The 15,359-nt window shown below is 42.6% G+C and overlaps 1 protein-coding gene across 1 annotated transcript in view; it reads left to right on the top strand.

The window, feature by feature from the left end:
• The window catches only part of EIF2AK4 (eukaryotic translation initiation factor 2 alpha kinase 4), a 285,849-nt gene that overhangs the window by 212,038 nt on the left and 58,452 nt on the right, over positions 1–15,359 (top strand). The window lies entirely within an intron of this gene.

The raw sequence follows: 15,359 nt of genomic DNA, 5'->3' as shown, positions 1-15,359 counted from the left end.
AACCAGTTACTATTTTCAAACATCTGTACTTCATCCGTAAGTTCCTTTGTTATGTTACTCATAAAGATATTAGGCTGATATTGAGCCGGTACAATCGCTGGTTTAAGTTAAATTCTTATGTCAGCATCTAACTTATTCCAGGTGTTCAACAAATAGGTAGCGGTGCTGAATATCTGCATAGCAGACCTAAACTAAATGTATAAGTTATCCAGGTAATTTTCAGCATGCCTTCACAGATAGTATAAGGCCATTCAGTCAGCCTACAGATAAGCCAGTTATTCATTCACCAGCCACCAATGAACGTAAAACTGGCTTTGAATATCGTGAAGATTTGAAAGAAAATGAGCCCTGCAGTGTCCCATTGAAAACTGTATATTCATCAATGTGCACTACATTGAGTATCATTCCCTAAATTCTGTTGCTCAAACAATTCCTCAGCCAATTAACTTACTCTCCTGCTGACACAGTAATATGTATACTTACCAGTCTTCTATATGGAACAGTGTAAAAGGCCTTAATAAAGTCCAGTTAGATAGAAATTGCTGGACCTGCTTGATCTTTAGTCACTTGTTGGGATCCTGCACATTGGGATTAAAGAAACTGCAATATTTATTGGGATTATTTGGTTTAAAGGAGAAAAGTTAGATTTCTAGCAAAGCTTGGACTTTGTTTCACACATTGTCTCATTGTTTGCCCCTCCAAGAGAACAGTTTTAATTGTGGTATTTGGCTGAATCACTGTAGGACTTATAGTCCCACCCACCCCTTTCTAGTCAGGGGTGTACATTCTAGTCGAATGTAGTAGCTGAAAAGATAAGAGAAAGGAGGCTAGCCTTTGTACGTTATAAGACGACTCAGAAAGATGAAGACAGGAGAGAATACCTAAATAAGTGAAGAGAAGCTGGAAAAGCTATCAGGAAAGTGAAGCGACAAATGGAGGAAAAGATAGCTAATACGGTAAAATTGGGGGACAAGACCTTTTTCAGATATGTAAGTGACAAGAGGAAGTGCCATAATAGCACTGTGACGCTCAAAGCTGAAGGAGAGAAATATGTGGATGATGATAAGGATAAAGCTGAACTGCTTAACGATTATTTTAGCTCTGTGTTCACAAAGGAAAAACCGGGGGTAGGGCTGCAGAAAACAAAGGCTAAAGGGGATGGATGTATGGTAGACCAAGACCGGTTTACGGAGGACTGTGTTTGTGAGGAGCTTGCCAAACTAAAAGTAGACAGAGCGATGGGGCCTGATGGGATACTCCCGAGGGTGCTTAAGGAACTCGGAGAAGTTCTGTCAGCGCTGCTGACAGACCTCTTCAATACTTCCTTAGAAACTAGAGTGGTCCCGGTGGACTGGAGAAGGGCGGATGTGGTTCCTTTGCACAAGAGCGGAAGTAAGGAGGAGGTAGGGAATTACAGACCTGTCAGTCTGACCTCGGTGGTGAGTAAGCTAATGGAAACGCTTCTAAAGAGGAGGATTGTGACATTTCTTGAACTACATGGAATGCGGGACCCAAGGCAGCATGGCTTCACTAGTGGCAGGTCGTGTCAGACGAATCTGACTGTCTTCTTCGACTGGGTGACCAAACAGTTGGATGTGGGAGGAGCGCTTGATGTGGTATACTTGGATTTCAGCAAAGCCTTTGGCATGGTTCCGCACAGACGCCTGATAAATAAATTGAGTGCCCTCGGTGTGGGACCTAGAGTAACTGATTGGGTAAAAATTTGGTTGAATGGTAGAAGACAGAGGATGGTGTTAAATGGAGCTTGCTCTGAAGAAAAGGATGTTGTCAGTGGAGTACCGCAGGGATCAGTCCTAGGGCTGGCTCTTTTTAACGTCTTTGTGAGCGATATTGCGGAAGGGCTGTCTGGTAAGGTTTGTCTTATTGCGGATGATACTAAACTCTGCAACAAGGTGGACATCCTGGAGGGTGTGAATGACATAAGGAAGGACCTAGCGAAGCTAGAGGAATGGACCGATATTTGGCAACTAAGGTTTAATCCCAAAAAATGCAGGGTCATGCACTTGGGTCGGAAAAATCCGAGGGAACGGTACAATATAGGGAGTGTAGTGCTTCAGTGTGCGAAGGAAGAGCGGGACTTGGGGGTGATTGTGGCTGACGACCTTAAAGCTTTCAAGCAGGTAGAAAAAGCGACGGCCAAAGCCAGAAGGATGCTTGGGTGCATAAAGAGAGGCATGACCAGCAGGAAAAAAGAGGTGATAGTTGTCAGGATTGCTAGACATACTTAGATTAATATGAAACCAGTACATAAAAAAAAAAACAAGCTTTTAAGACTTAGAATACCATGCAACGGGCAACAGACCTGTCGCAGGGAATAATTATAGATAGATGTCAGAGAAATAACTGACAGGGAAGAGATCGTAATCTTACAATGAGTATTGCAACATACAAAGTAATGAAGCATTATCGGACATGTAAGAGGGAGATACAGATGTAAAGGAATTGATGGCAGAGCTGGGAACTCAGCCAACGAAAAAGGAATGTGCCGCTCTAGTCAAATACAGAATACAGGGCAGGACGTTAGTGAAGGAGATTACCAGAGAAAGGATTTAAAGACAGGTTCTAAGGTTTAAGAATAGCTAAAGTTTAACAGAAAGGAGAGAGAGAAAATGCAAGGGGGGGGGGGGGGGAATTGGACAACGCCCAAAGAGCCTGGCACTTACAGAGAAAAGGGAAGCAAAGTAGCTACGCACTTGTAAATTGAGCCAAAAAAAAATGGGACTACAAATAGAAAGAAAGATCTAGATAGAAATCCCAAAAGCAGTAAGAAAGCAGTGGCGTGTACACTTACAGCCACAAGTTACATAGATCATAAAAGGGAGAATAACACTGGAAAGAGCAGAGAACTGTAAAATAGTACTGGGGGAAAAAAAAACAACAGCCGTAAATAGGAAACAGACATTTCCTTTATCTATGGCGTAGTGAGAAAAAGGAAAGCAGAAGTAGAATGACAGTAAGTAGCTAGGGTGCCGAGCGCCGTAAACCGGAGCTTCCAGCCGACGGTGAGAGCAAGTTACCCCACTCTAACACCAGATTTGGACAATATGAAGGGAAATCAATAAACAGAAGTATGGAGGAGCGAAAAGAACATGCATAAGGATGCAAGAAATGAGGGGCACGCCCTAGCCATTTTTATAAAGGCTGTGTCGCACTTACAAAAGGAAAAAGCAGAAGTGGATAGTGGATAGGAACGGGAGGGGGCATTCTGGGTTGTCAGCGGTCACAAAACACACAGACCAAAATGATTTAAAGGAGAGAAATAGGATTTCAGGGACTTTAGGAACTCAGACAGAAGTAAGACCACAGGATCTACAGATAGGGATGGGGGGGAAACATAACGGAAATACACAGATTAGGCGAGTGAGACAGAAGGGAGGACGGAAATGAAGATACCCTCCTAGCGAACAGTCTCTATAGAAACAGACAGACAGAGGACAGGAGGTGCAATCTGTGAGCGCAATGCCGCACAGAAGTGCACCAAGAATAAAGCAGATAAGCACACAAAGCAGGTAATCACAGGTGACACAGATAAGTAAGAAGATAGACCCTATCACCAGAGCAACAGGTAAACCGAGTAAGGGGAAAGAGAAAGGGAGAGTAGGGAGAAAAGAAACAGAATCAAACCACAGGAAAGAGTGAAATCATAGAAAGAGAAAGCAGAATGTTTTAATTAGGGACATAAGACACCGGAGAGAAACTTCTGGATCGCAGTTAGCCCACGATCAACAGAATAACACAGAACAAAAACCTGTCTGGATCTTACTTAACCCAAGATCTACAGACAGATAGGCATGGGGGAGACATACCAGAAATAAAGCAACGCACACACCAAATAGACAAAAAGAGGCAGGTACAGGTGCATTGAGGGGAGGACAAAGAGTTAAGAAGGACAGAAAAGGAGGCATCAAAGAAACCTTACAGGAAAAAAAAAAACAGGGGATGACACTGGGACAACTAGGAGAGCTCAAATAACACCTCAAAGACACAGGTAGAGACAGAAAATGTAAGTCTAAAGGAGAACAGTTAAAAGGATGGGGACAGAAACCCATCCAAAGAAGACAGAACATCAGTAGAGAGCAAGAAAGAAAGAACAGAATACATACAAAGAACAGGACAACAGGAATACAAAGATGAGGGCTAAAGACAGAGAGTAGGGTGTGAAGTAGAAAACGCACAACCTCTAAGGACCGTTAAGCAAGAAGCTAGCATAAGACCGATCCAAAGAATTGAACGTGATATAAGCAAACAGCAAACGCGAGATCGCAGTCTCCTGGTCTCGCAGTTATGCACCAATCATACAACAATCACACACTTGCGCACATCACGCAAATCAAAAAGGGACAGAGTAGAAGAAAGAGAAGGAGATGAGAAGACACAGAACAGAATATTAAAAGACATGAAAGAGCCCACAAACGGCTAGAAACACAGACCAAGTAGGCTACTAGACGTGGGACAGGGAGTGAGGGAAAGAAGGTGAAGTGGACGCCAGTAGCAGCATCCCCAGTAGACCTTGGACGCCCAGGAACTCCCCTCTGCGTCCAAGGATGGACAAAACATGGATTAAAAGAACAGGAAAGCGTGGAAATAGGGGAAAAGACAAGCAGCGGACGGGACTCACCACTGTTTTTATTCACCCCTCTCTAGACCCCCGCAGGACCCTTCCCCACGGAGGTGTACAGAGGGTTTGCTCTTCTAAAATCCTGTTAATCACCCCCTCCCTGAATTTCAGCGACACCCCATTCCCTGATGTTATATCATGGGGTTCTAAGGAGTGCCTCCGGTCATGGAGGCGCAGGGGGGGGTGACAGAAGGCGCAGTTCAAATCTAATTCCCATGACCACAGCTTTCTGTCTATCTGGATCTAAGTGAATCTTTGGCCATTTATGTTCCCACATGAAATCTATGTGAGTGAGAAAGAAAGAATCTTACTCGTGTGTGTGTGTGTTATTCTGTGAAACAGGTGGAGGAGAGAGAATAGATTGAAACAAAGACTGAAACAGTTTAGTGAAAGAAATAAGCTTTATTCTCACCCAAATCAGGACTTCAATTTGATACAGACATCAGACAGATTCTGGGTTCAACCGGCCAGAGCTTCGCCGTTGGAAGATTAGTTGGGGAAAAATGTTCCAACGATAGCTCTGATGCCCACTTCTTATATAGTATTTGGTCCCTATACAAATCTATGGAGAGGGATTTTTTTTTTCTCTTAACCACAGGTCAGGTGTCCACCTGTTTCTTAATCTTTCTCCTGTCTTGCAACTAACTCCTAATATGGACTGTTCCTAATCTTGTGCAACCATCTCTTCTAAGATGAAGAGATCAGTTCCATATCTTGTGACTCTGGCTGCCATTTTATAAAGACAAACTCCATTTTGAGAACCAAGCTTTTTACCATTTTTGTCATTAATTTCTACATCTTAAGTGTTACACTCAATTTGAAAGTTGTACCAGGTTTCAATAAGACTCACCAAGCAGTCCTGCTCTTGCAGGCTCTCTGCTATAAGGCCATCAGCTGGTTATCAGGCCTAGTTAGTGCTTTTCAGCTGGTTTAAGCTATATAGCATGGCCCACCACTATTCCAGTGGATTGGTCTCAAGCTATAACACATATTAACAGTATTCTTTGGGAACCCACTGCCTTTGTGAACTGGACCCAGGACCATCCCTAGACAATGATTGCTGACAATAGTGCCGTTGTAGAAGTCTCTGGTGAGGCCTCATTTGGAGTACTGTGTGCAGTTCTGGAGACCACACCTACGGAAAGATATAAACAGGATGGAGTCGGTCCAGAGGGCAGCTACGAAATTAGTAAGCGGTCTTGAATGCAAAAATTATAGGGACAGGCTTATGAATCTCAACATGTATACGCTGGAAGAGAGGAAGGAGAGAGGAGACATGATAGAAACGTTTAAATATCTCAAGGGCATCTATGTACAGGAAGAGAGCCTTTTTCAAATGAAGTCGAGCTCTGGAATGAGGTGGCATATGACAAAGTGAAGAGGGAATAGGCTTAGGAGTAACCTAAGGAAGTATTATTTCACAGAAAGGGTGATGGAAGCATGGAATGGCCTCCCAGTGGAGGTGGTGGAGTCGAGGACTGTTCCAGAATTTAAAAAGGCATGGGATAAGCATGTGGGATCGCTTAGGAACAGGAAGAATTAGGAGTTACAGAGGATGGGCAGACTGGATGGGTCATATGGCCTTTATCTGCCTTCATGTTTATGTTTCTATAAATAGGCAACAAATCCATAATAGTCCTCAACTACATCATAGTACACCTGTGCATACCATCTCCAACCAATCAAAATGACTTTTATTCATTGTAATAATTGTGGTGCTTTAGTTCCAAGGTACACCATCTGTCAGCATAGGTCTTGCCCCATCTGTCTTCAGCTTGCTAGCTAAAAGAGGAGCTCAGCAAACTTAGGCAAGAATTGAATACAATTAAAGCAGCTTTCACCACTACACAGAATCATACCAATTTATACCCCTGCCTCAAAGAATAAAACAACCCAGGAATAGATGGGTCACAGTAGGCTCAGGCAGATTAAGACATGTGACACAGAAGCATCCGCCCTCACAACTGCTGCCCCCATATAATTATTTTGCTGTTCTAGAGCATTGCGAGGCACAAGAAAATAGAACAGAGATGGAACCAGCACCAATGAAAGTAGCTCGAGAGAAAAGACACTCCCAAAGCACAAATAAAACTCAAACCAGAAAATTCTTCCTAATAGGGGATTCCATTATCAGAGGCATTAACTTTGGAACACAGTTCAAGGGGTCCAGCAAAGTAAAATGCCTTCCAGGATCCTCAGCTAGCAGGAGTACCAGGCAAATACCAACTATAATCAGAGAAGAGAATAAGGGTTCTAACACTGATGTTGTTATCCACCTGGGCACAAATGATCTGGCCAATAATACCCTGCTTGTAGCACAGAGAGCTTTCCAAGAGTTGTGGGAGGAGTTAAAACCTTTGATATAGACTGTAGCTTTTTCTGAAGTTCTACCTACTTATGGAAAGGGAGAGGAAAGACCACAAAATACTGGAACTTTAATAAGTGGCTCAAAGCCTGGTGTTATCAAGAAGGTTTTAAGTACTTTGGAGGATGGGACAATATACGGACAAATAAAAAAAACTATATTGTAAAGATGGGCTGCATCTCACTGTGGCAGGACGCAAACAAACTGGGCAACACAATAATAATGGGGGATTTCAATTACCCGCATATAGACTGGGTTAATGTAACATCTGTACACGCAAGGGACATAAGATTTCTTGATGAAATCAAGGACAGCTTCATGGAACAGCTAGTTCAGGAGCCGACAAGAGAAGGAAAAATACTAGACTTAGTCCTTAGTGGTGCTCATGATCTAGTGCAGGGGGTAACGATACGAGGGCCGCTTGATAACAGTGATCATAATATGATCGGTTTTGATATTGGCATTGAAGGAAGTGAAACTAGGAAATCAAGTACGCTAGCGTTTAACTATAGAAAAGGTGATTACGACAAAATGAGAAAAATGGTGAAAAAAAGACTGAAAGGAGCAGCTCGCAGAGTAAAAAACTTGCATCAGGCGTGGATGCTGTTTAAAAACACCATCCTGGAGGTTCAGGACAAATATATTCCACGTATTAGAAAAAAGGGAAAAAAGACTAAACGTCAGCCGGCGTGGCTAAACAGTAAGATAAAGGAAATCATTAGAGCCAAAAAACAATCCTTCAGAAAGTGGAGAAGAGAACCAACTGAAAGTAACAGGATAGATCATAAGGAATGCCAAGCCAAATGCAAAGCGGAGATAAGGAGGGCAAAAAAGGACTTTGAGAAGAAATTAGCGTTGGAAGCAAAAATACATAGTAAAAATTTTTTTAGATACATTAAAAGCAGGAAACCGGCCAAAGAGTCGGTTGGGCCGCTGGACGAAAATGGTGTTAAAGGGGCGATCAAGGAGGACAAAGCCGTAGCGGAGAAATTAAATGAATTCTTTGCTTCGGTCTTCACCGAGGAGGATTTGGGGGGGACACCGGTGCCGGAAAGAATATTTGAAGCGGGGGAGTCGGCGAAACTAAACAAATTCTCTGTAACCTTGGAGGATGTAATGGGTCAGTTCAGCAAGCTGAAGAGTAGTAAATCACTGGGACCTGATGGTATTCATCCCAGAGTATTAATAGAACTAAAAAATGAACTTGCGGAGCTACTGTTAGAAATATGCAATCTGTCCCTAAAATCGAGTGTAGTACCGGAAGACTGGAGGGTAGCCAATGTTACTCCGATTTTTAAGAAGGGTTCCAGAGGAGATCCGGGAAATTATAGACCGGTGAGTCTGACGTCGGTGCCGGGCAAGATGGTGGAGGCTATTATTAAGAATAAAATTGCAGAGCATATACAAAAACATGGACTGATGAGACAAAGTCAGCACGGATTTAGTGAAGGGAAGTCTTGCCTCACCAATCTAATGCATTTTTTTGAGGGGGTAAGCAAACATGTGGACAATGGGGAGCCGGTTGATATTGTATATCTGGATTTTCAGAAGGCGTTTGACAAAGTGCCGCACGAAAGACTCCTGAAGAAATTGCAGAGTCATGGAATCGGAGGTAGGGTATTATTATGGATTAAGAACTGGTTGAAAGATAGGAAGCAGAGAGTAGGATTGCGTGGCCAGTATTCTCAGTGGAGGAGGGTAGTTAGTGGGGTCCCGCAGGGGTCTGTGCTGGGTCCGTTGCTTTTTAATGTATTTATAAATGACCTAGAGATGGGAATAACTAGTGAGGTAATTAAATTCGCCGATGACACAAAATTATTCAGGGTCGTCAAGTCGCAGGAGGAATGTGAACGATTACAGGAGGACCTTGCGAGACTGGGAGAATGGGCGTGCAAGTGGCAGATGAAGTTCAATGTTGACAAGTGCAAAGTGATGCATGTGGGTAAGAGGAACCCAAATTATAGCTACGTCTTGCAAGGTTCCGCATTAGGAGTTACGGATCAAGAAAGGGATCTGGGTGTCGTCGTCGATGATACGCTGAAACCTTCTGCTCAGTGTGCTGCTGCGGCTAGGAAAGCGAATAGAATGTTGGGTGTTATTAGGAAGGGTATGGAGTCCAGGTGTGCGGATGTTATAATGCCGTTGTATCGCTCCATGGTGCGACCGCACCTGGAGTATTGTGTTCAGTACTGGTCTCCGTATCTCAAAAAAGATATAGTAGAATTGGAAAAGGTACAGCGAAGGGCGACGAAAATGATAGTGGGGATGGGACGACTTTCCTATGAAGAGAGGCTGAGAAGGCTAGGGCTTTTCAGCTTGGAGAAGAGACGGCTGAGGGGAGATATGATAGAAGTGTATAAAATAATGAGTGGAATGGATCGGGTGGATGTGAAGCGACTGTTCACGCTATCCAAAAATACTAGGACTAGAGGGCATGAGTTGAAGCTACAGTGTGGTAAATTTAAAACGAATCGGAGAAAATTTTTCTTCACCCAACGTGTAATTAGACTCTGGAATTCGTTGCCGGAGAACGTGGTACGGGCGGTTAGCTTGACGGAGTTTAAAAAGGGGTTAGATAGATTCCTAAAGGACAAGTCCATAGACCGCTATTAAATGGACTTGGAAAAATTCCGCATTTTTAGGTATAACTTGTCTGGAATGTTTTTACGTTTGGGGAGCGTGCCAGGTGCCCTTGACCTGGATTGGCCACTGTCGGTGACAGGATGCTGGGCTAGATGGACCTTTGGTCTTTCCCAGTATGGCACTACTTATGTACTTATGTACTTATGTAATTCTTGGTGAGAGATTCAGACAATATGTGTCTAGGCATTTAAACTAGAAGTTGGGGGTGGCAGTTGGAAGCAGGTCAATTCAGGTAGTCACCCCCAGCAAAAGACAAGCTATGGCAGTAGTAAAGAAAGCAATGAAAACAATAATCTTAGCAATTCACTTCTTAGCAGTGCCACAGTAGGTGAGACTAAACAAAAAACTACCTAGATGAGACTGCCACTGAAATGTAGCTGGAAAGCAATGACCACAAATGCTCGCAGTCTAAGCAACAAAGTTCATGATCTGCAAGCCCTGATGGTAGAGGCAGATTTAAATGTTGTCACTATCACAGAGACATGATTCAATGATTCCCATGAATGGGATGCAAACATACCGGGCTATAATCTATTTAGGAAGCATAGAGATAGTCAAAGAGGTGGAGGAGTAGCTCTGTATGTCAGAGAAACAATATTAAAGTGACTGAAATGCAGTGTGTCTGAGGAAAGGAAGAAGCAATATGGATTGCCTTGAAATGAGAAGACGGAACCTCTTTCCACATGGGTGTTGTCTACAGACCTCTGACACAATCATAGCAGCTTGATAAAAGATCTGGTTGCAGATGTCCAAAAGTTGGGAAAGAAAGAGGAAGTGCTGTTACTGGGTGATTTCAAATTGCCAGATGTGGACTGGAAAGTTCCATCTGCAGAATCAGAAAGAAGTAGGAAGATAGTGGATGCCTTTCAAAGTGCTCTGCTCAGATAATGGTGATGGATCCCACGAGGGAAGGAGCAGTGCTGGATCTGGTGCTCACAAATGGGGAAAGTGTGTCCAATGTCAGAGTAGGCACCCACCTGGGCAGTAGTGATCATCAAACGGTTTAGTTTGATATAACAACTAGAGCGGAGGGCAGCCACTCAAAGTCCTGGATTTCAAACATACTGACTAACAAATGGGGCTGTACCTGAAGAAAGAGCTGATGGGATGGGAAGACATACGAGAAGTGGAAAGATAGTGGTCCAGGCTGAAAGCTATTAAAATGGCTACTGACCTGTATGTAAGGAGAACAAATGAAAGCAAGAAGAAAGGAAACCAATAAGATTCTCCAAACAATCCTTCTTTATAGGGATTCATTGATACTGGTTGGCTGGGTTCACATCAGGCTCTGCAACTTAGATTAAATAATTACATTTTCTGCCTATTTACAACCCAAACTTTTATTGACTGCTGCTCAGTCTGTCTTTAGGCACCAGTCCTCAGTCTTACTTTGAACGTCTTCAATTTATTTTGGATGGAGAAATACAATTTTATCTTCCCTTCACATTGCAAATAACTCTCCTCATGCCCTGTGATTGGAACTGGATCCTTATTTACATCTAACCCTCCTGGACAACAAAGAAAAGGCCTACAGCAATCTGCATCAATTGGACCATCCAAGGATATCAGAACCAGAAACTGTAAAATTCATACCTATAATCCGTGAGTCAAAACTTTATTTTAACTGTATAATCTATTGCTAAAATTCTGAATCTGTTAGATTCCTTAAAACTAAAGGCAAGTATCATCAATCCCCCCTGCAAAGCAATTCACATAGAAGTGGTAACTACAGCCAGTTGTTCCTCTGTTGCTAATAACTTTTGATCTCACAGGCCTGGTGTGAATTTACAACTTTAAAAAGGTCTGTTTCTTTCAAAATATTTAAAGCCTTAACCCTGCATTTGTCTGTCTTCTTGATGTATAGGTTTGTTATGTCCTTTCGTTCCTTCCTGTTGATGGTGACCGTGGCTAGTGGATTTTTCGTGCCATAGTTTAAATTTTTGGATAGGCATGTTGTGTGTGTGTTGTGTGGATGGTTTGAGAATTGTGGGAGTAGTGATGCCTATGTTAGGGGTTGTGGTTGTGTGGTGGATTAGGGAGAGATAGTAGGCAATTAGGAATAATAATTTGCTGGGGTTCATATCAGTGTTAGTTATTTAGGGAGTGTTTAGCAAATTACAGTTCAGATGCAGTATAAGATTATGAGATGCCTATTAAGCATTTAGAAGGTATTTAGTAGGTTATGAATCATGCTTCAATATGGTACTATTAGGTACATGGTAAGCATTTAACCGACATTTAAATTACAGTTTAGATGCAATATTATGATGTGAGACGCCTAGTAAGTAGTTAAAAGCATTACATATCTTGCTTCAGTAAAATGCTATGGAAGACCTAGCAAACATTTAAAAGGCATTTAAATTACAGTTTTAGATGCAATATTATGATATTTAACCGATATTTAACTTACAGTTTTAGAAGCAATATAATGTTATATGCTTAATAAGCAGTTAAAAAGCATTACAGATCTTGCTTCATTAAAATTCTATGGAAGACCTAGCAAACATTTAAAGGCATTTAAATTACAGTTTTAGATGCAATATTATGATATGAGATGCCTACTAAGCAGTTAAAAGCTTTACAGATCTTGCTTCAGTATAATTCTATAGACAACCTAGCAATCTTAGCGAACATTTACAATTTTAGATGCAATGATTTGATATGAGATGCCTAATAAGCAGTTAAAAAGCATTACAGATTTTGCTTCGATATAGTGCTATGGAAAACCTAGCAACAGATAAATTACAGGTGTATAATGATCATTAGAAGCATTATAGATCTTGCTTCATTGTGGTGCTACGAGATATAAAGCAAGCAATTAAGACCTGGAAGCACGGAAGCATGCTTGGAAGAACACTGGCCCTTCCACATGGAGTCAGTTCAGCGGTTCGCGTCCGGCGCCTATAAGTCTCAGAGGCTCGCCCCGAAGGTCATGATCATGTTCTACTGCCCATACTGGGATGGTTGCTGCACAACGCCTCGAGGGACAAAGAGAAAGTCTAAAAACAAAATGTAAAGAGAAGTAAAGTTTTAGTCCTTAATACAAGAACTTAGGCGGTAAAAAAAAAAAGGGGGGCAACTGAGAGAGTAAAAACTGTACAACAGGCGTGGACGCTGTTCAAAAATACCATCCTGGAGGCCCAGGCCATACATATTCCGCGAATTAGAAAAGAAAGACGGAACTCCAAAAGACAGCCGGCCTGGTTGAAAAGTGAGGTGAAGGAAGCTATTAGGGCTAAAAGAAACGCCTTCAGAAAATGGAAGAAGGAACCGTCTGAAAATAACAAGAAGCAGCATAAGGAGTGTCAAAGCAAATGCAAGGTGCAGATAAAGAAGGCCAAGAGGGATTACGAAAAAAAGATAGCATTAGAGGCAAAAAAACATAGTAAAAAAATTTTTCGGTATATTAAAAACAGGAAGCCGGCAAAAGAATCGGTTGGGCCGCTGGATGACCGAGGGGTAAAAGGGGCGATCAAGGAAGACAAAGACGTAGCGGAGAGACTGAATGAATTCTTTGCTTCGGTCTTCACCGAGGAAGATTTGGGTGGGATACCGGTGTCGGAAATGGTATTTCAAGCGGACGAGTCAGAGAAACTTACTGACTTCACGGTAAACCTGGAGGACGTAATGGGGCAGTTCGGCAAACTGAAGAGTAGCAAATCTCCTGGACCGGATGGTATTCATCCTAGAGTACTGATAGAACTGAAAAATGAGCTTGCGGAGCTACTGCTAGTGATATGCAACTTATCCTTAAAATCGAGCGTGGTACCGGAAGACTGGAGGGTGGCCAATGTAACGCCCATTTTTTAAAAAGGCTCCAGGGGAGATCCGGGAAATTATAGACCGGTGAGTCTGACATCGGTGCCGGGGAAAATGGTAGAGGCTATTATTAAAAACAAAATTACAGAGCACATCCGAGGACATGGATTAATGAGACCGAGTCAGCACGGCTTTTATGTGGGGAAATCTTGCCTGACCAATTTACTTCAATTCTTTGAAGGAGTAAACAAACATGTGGACAAAGGGGAGCCGGTTGATATTGTGTATCTGGATTTTCAAAAGGCGTTTGACAAGGTACCTCATGAAAGGCTACAGAGGAAATTGGAGGTTCATGGGATAGGAGGAAATGTCCTATTGTGGATTAAAAACTGGTTGAAGGATAGGAAACAGAGAGTGGGGTTAAATGGGCAATATTCACAATGGAGAAGGGTAGTTAGTGGGGTTCCTCAGGGGTCTGTGCTAGGACCGCTGCTTTTTAATATATTTATAAATGATTTAGAGATGGGAGTAACTAGCGAGGTAATTAAATTTGCTGATGACACAAAGTTATTCAAAGTCGTTAACTCGCGACAGGATTGTGAAAAATTACAAGAGGACCTTACGAGACTGGGAGACTGGGCGGCTAAATGGCAGATGACGTTTAATGTGAGCAAGTGCAAGGTGATGCATGTGGGAAAAAAGAACCCGAATTATAGCTACGTCATGCAAGGTTCCACGTTAGGAGTTACGGACCAAGAAAGGGATCTGGGTGTCGTTGTCGATAACACGCTGAAACCTTCTGCTCAGTGTGCTGCTGCGGCTAGGAAAGCGAATAGAATGTTGGGTATTATTAGGAAAGGTATGGAAAACAGGTGTGAGGATGTTATAATGCCGTTGTTTCGCTCCATGGTGCGACCGCACCTTGAGTATTGTGTTCAATTCTGGTCACCGCATCTCAAGAAAGATATAGTAGAATTTGAAAAGGTGCAGCGAAGGGCGACTAAAATGATAGCGGGAATGGGACGACTTCCCTATGAAGAAAGACTAAGGAGGCTAGGGCTATTCAGCTTGGAGAAGAGACGGCTGAGGGGAGACATGATAGAGGTATATAAAATAATGAGTGGAGTGGAACAGGTGGATGTGAAGCGTCTGTTCACGCTTTCCAAAAATTCTAGGACTAGGGGGCATGCGATTAAACTACAGTGTAGTAAATTTAAAACAAATCGGAGAAAATGTTTCTTCATCCAACGTGTAATTAAACTCTGGAATTCATTGCCGGAAAATGTGGTGAAGGCGGTTAGCTTAGCAGAGTTTAAAAAGGGGTTGGACGGTTTCCTAAAGGACAAGTCCATAAACCGCTACTAAACGGACTTGGAAAAATCCAAAATCCCAGGAATAACATGTATAGAATGTTTGTACGTTTGGGAAGCTTGCCAGGTGCCCTTGGCCTGAATTGGCCGCTGTCGTGGACAAGATGCTGGGCTCGATGGACCCTTGGTCTTTTCCCAGTATGGCATTACTTATGTACTTATGTACAATCAACAGAAGTCAGATGGAATAACACCACCACCCCTTACTGGCAAAAGCTACCTGTAGAACCCAGCTTGGAATAGTGATCTCAGAACTTAAGTAATACAACCTCAGTATGTTGATGGTCATCTCCTCATGATAACAACTGGAACAAGGCAATGGTAATCTGTTGTTGTATCAGTGCACAGTCATTGTGTTTATGTTCTGCTCTTTATGTTCCCTTTGCAGGTGCATCTTATATAGGATTTCTTATCAGAGGTGGCCTTCATTTTATGATACCTACATAATAGGTGATTGGTTTGTGCCGATTCGTTGTAGTTATAGTAAACCACGAGGATGTCTCTGACATCATCTCAGATTTCCCCTTCAATTTCTGGGGCACCAAGTAGTCTGGGGCTGCATAAACAATAGTCCTTGTCCAAG

The sequence above is a fragment of the Microcaecilia unicolor genome, chromosome 9, assembly GCF_901765095.1.
Source record: "Microcaecilia unicolor chromosome 9, aMicUni1.1, whole genome shotgun sequence".
NCBI classification, from domain to species: domain Eukaryota; kingdom Metazoa; phylum Chordata; class Amphibia; order Gymnophiona; family Siphonopidae; genus Microcaecilia; species Microcaecilia unicolor.
Note: the sequence above shows the minus strand (reverse complement) of the source record. Positions and strands in the feature narration are given on the sequence as shown.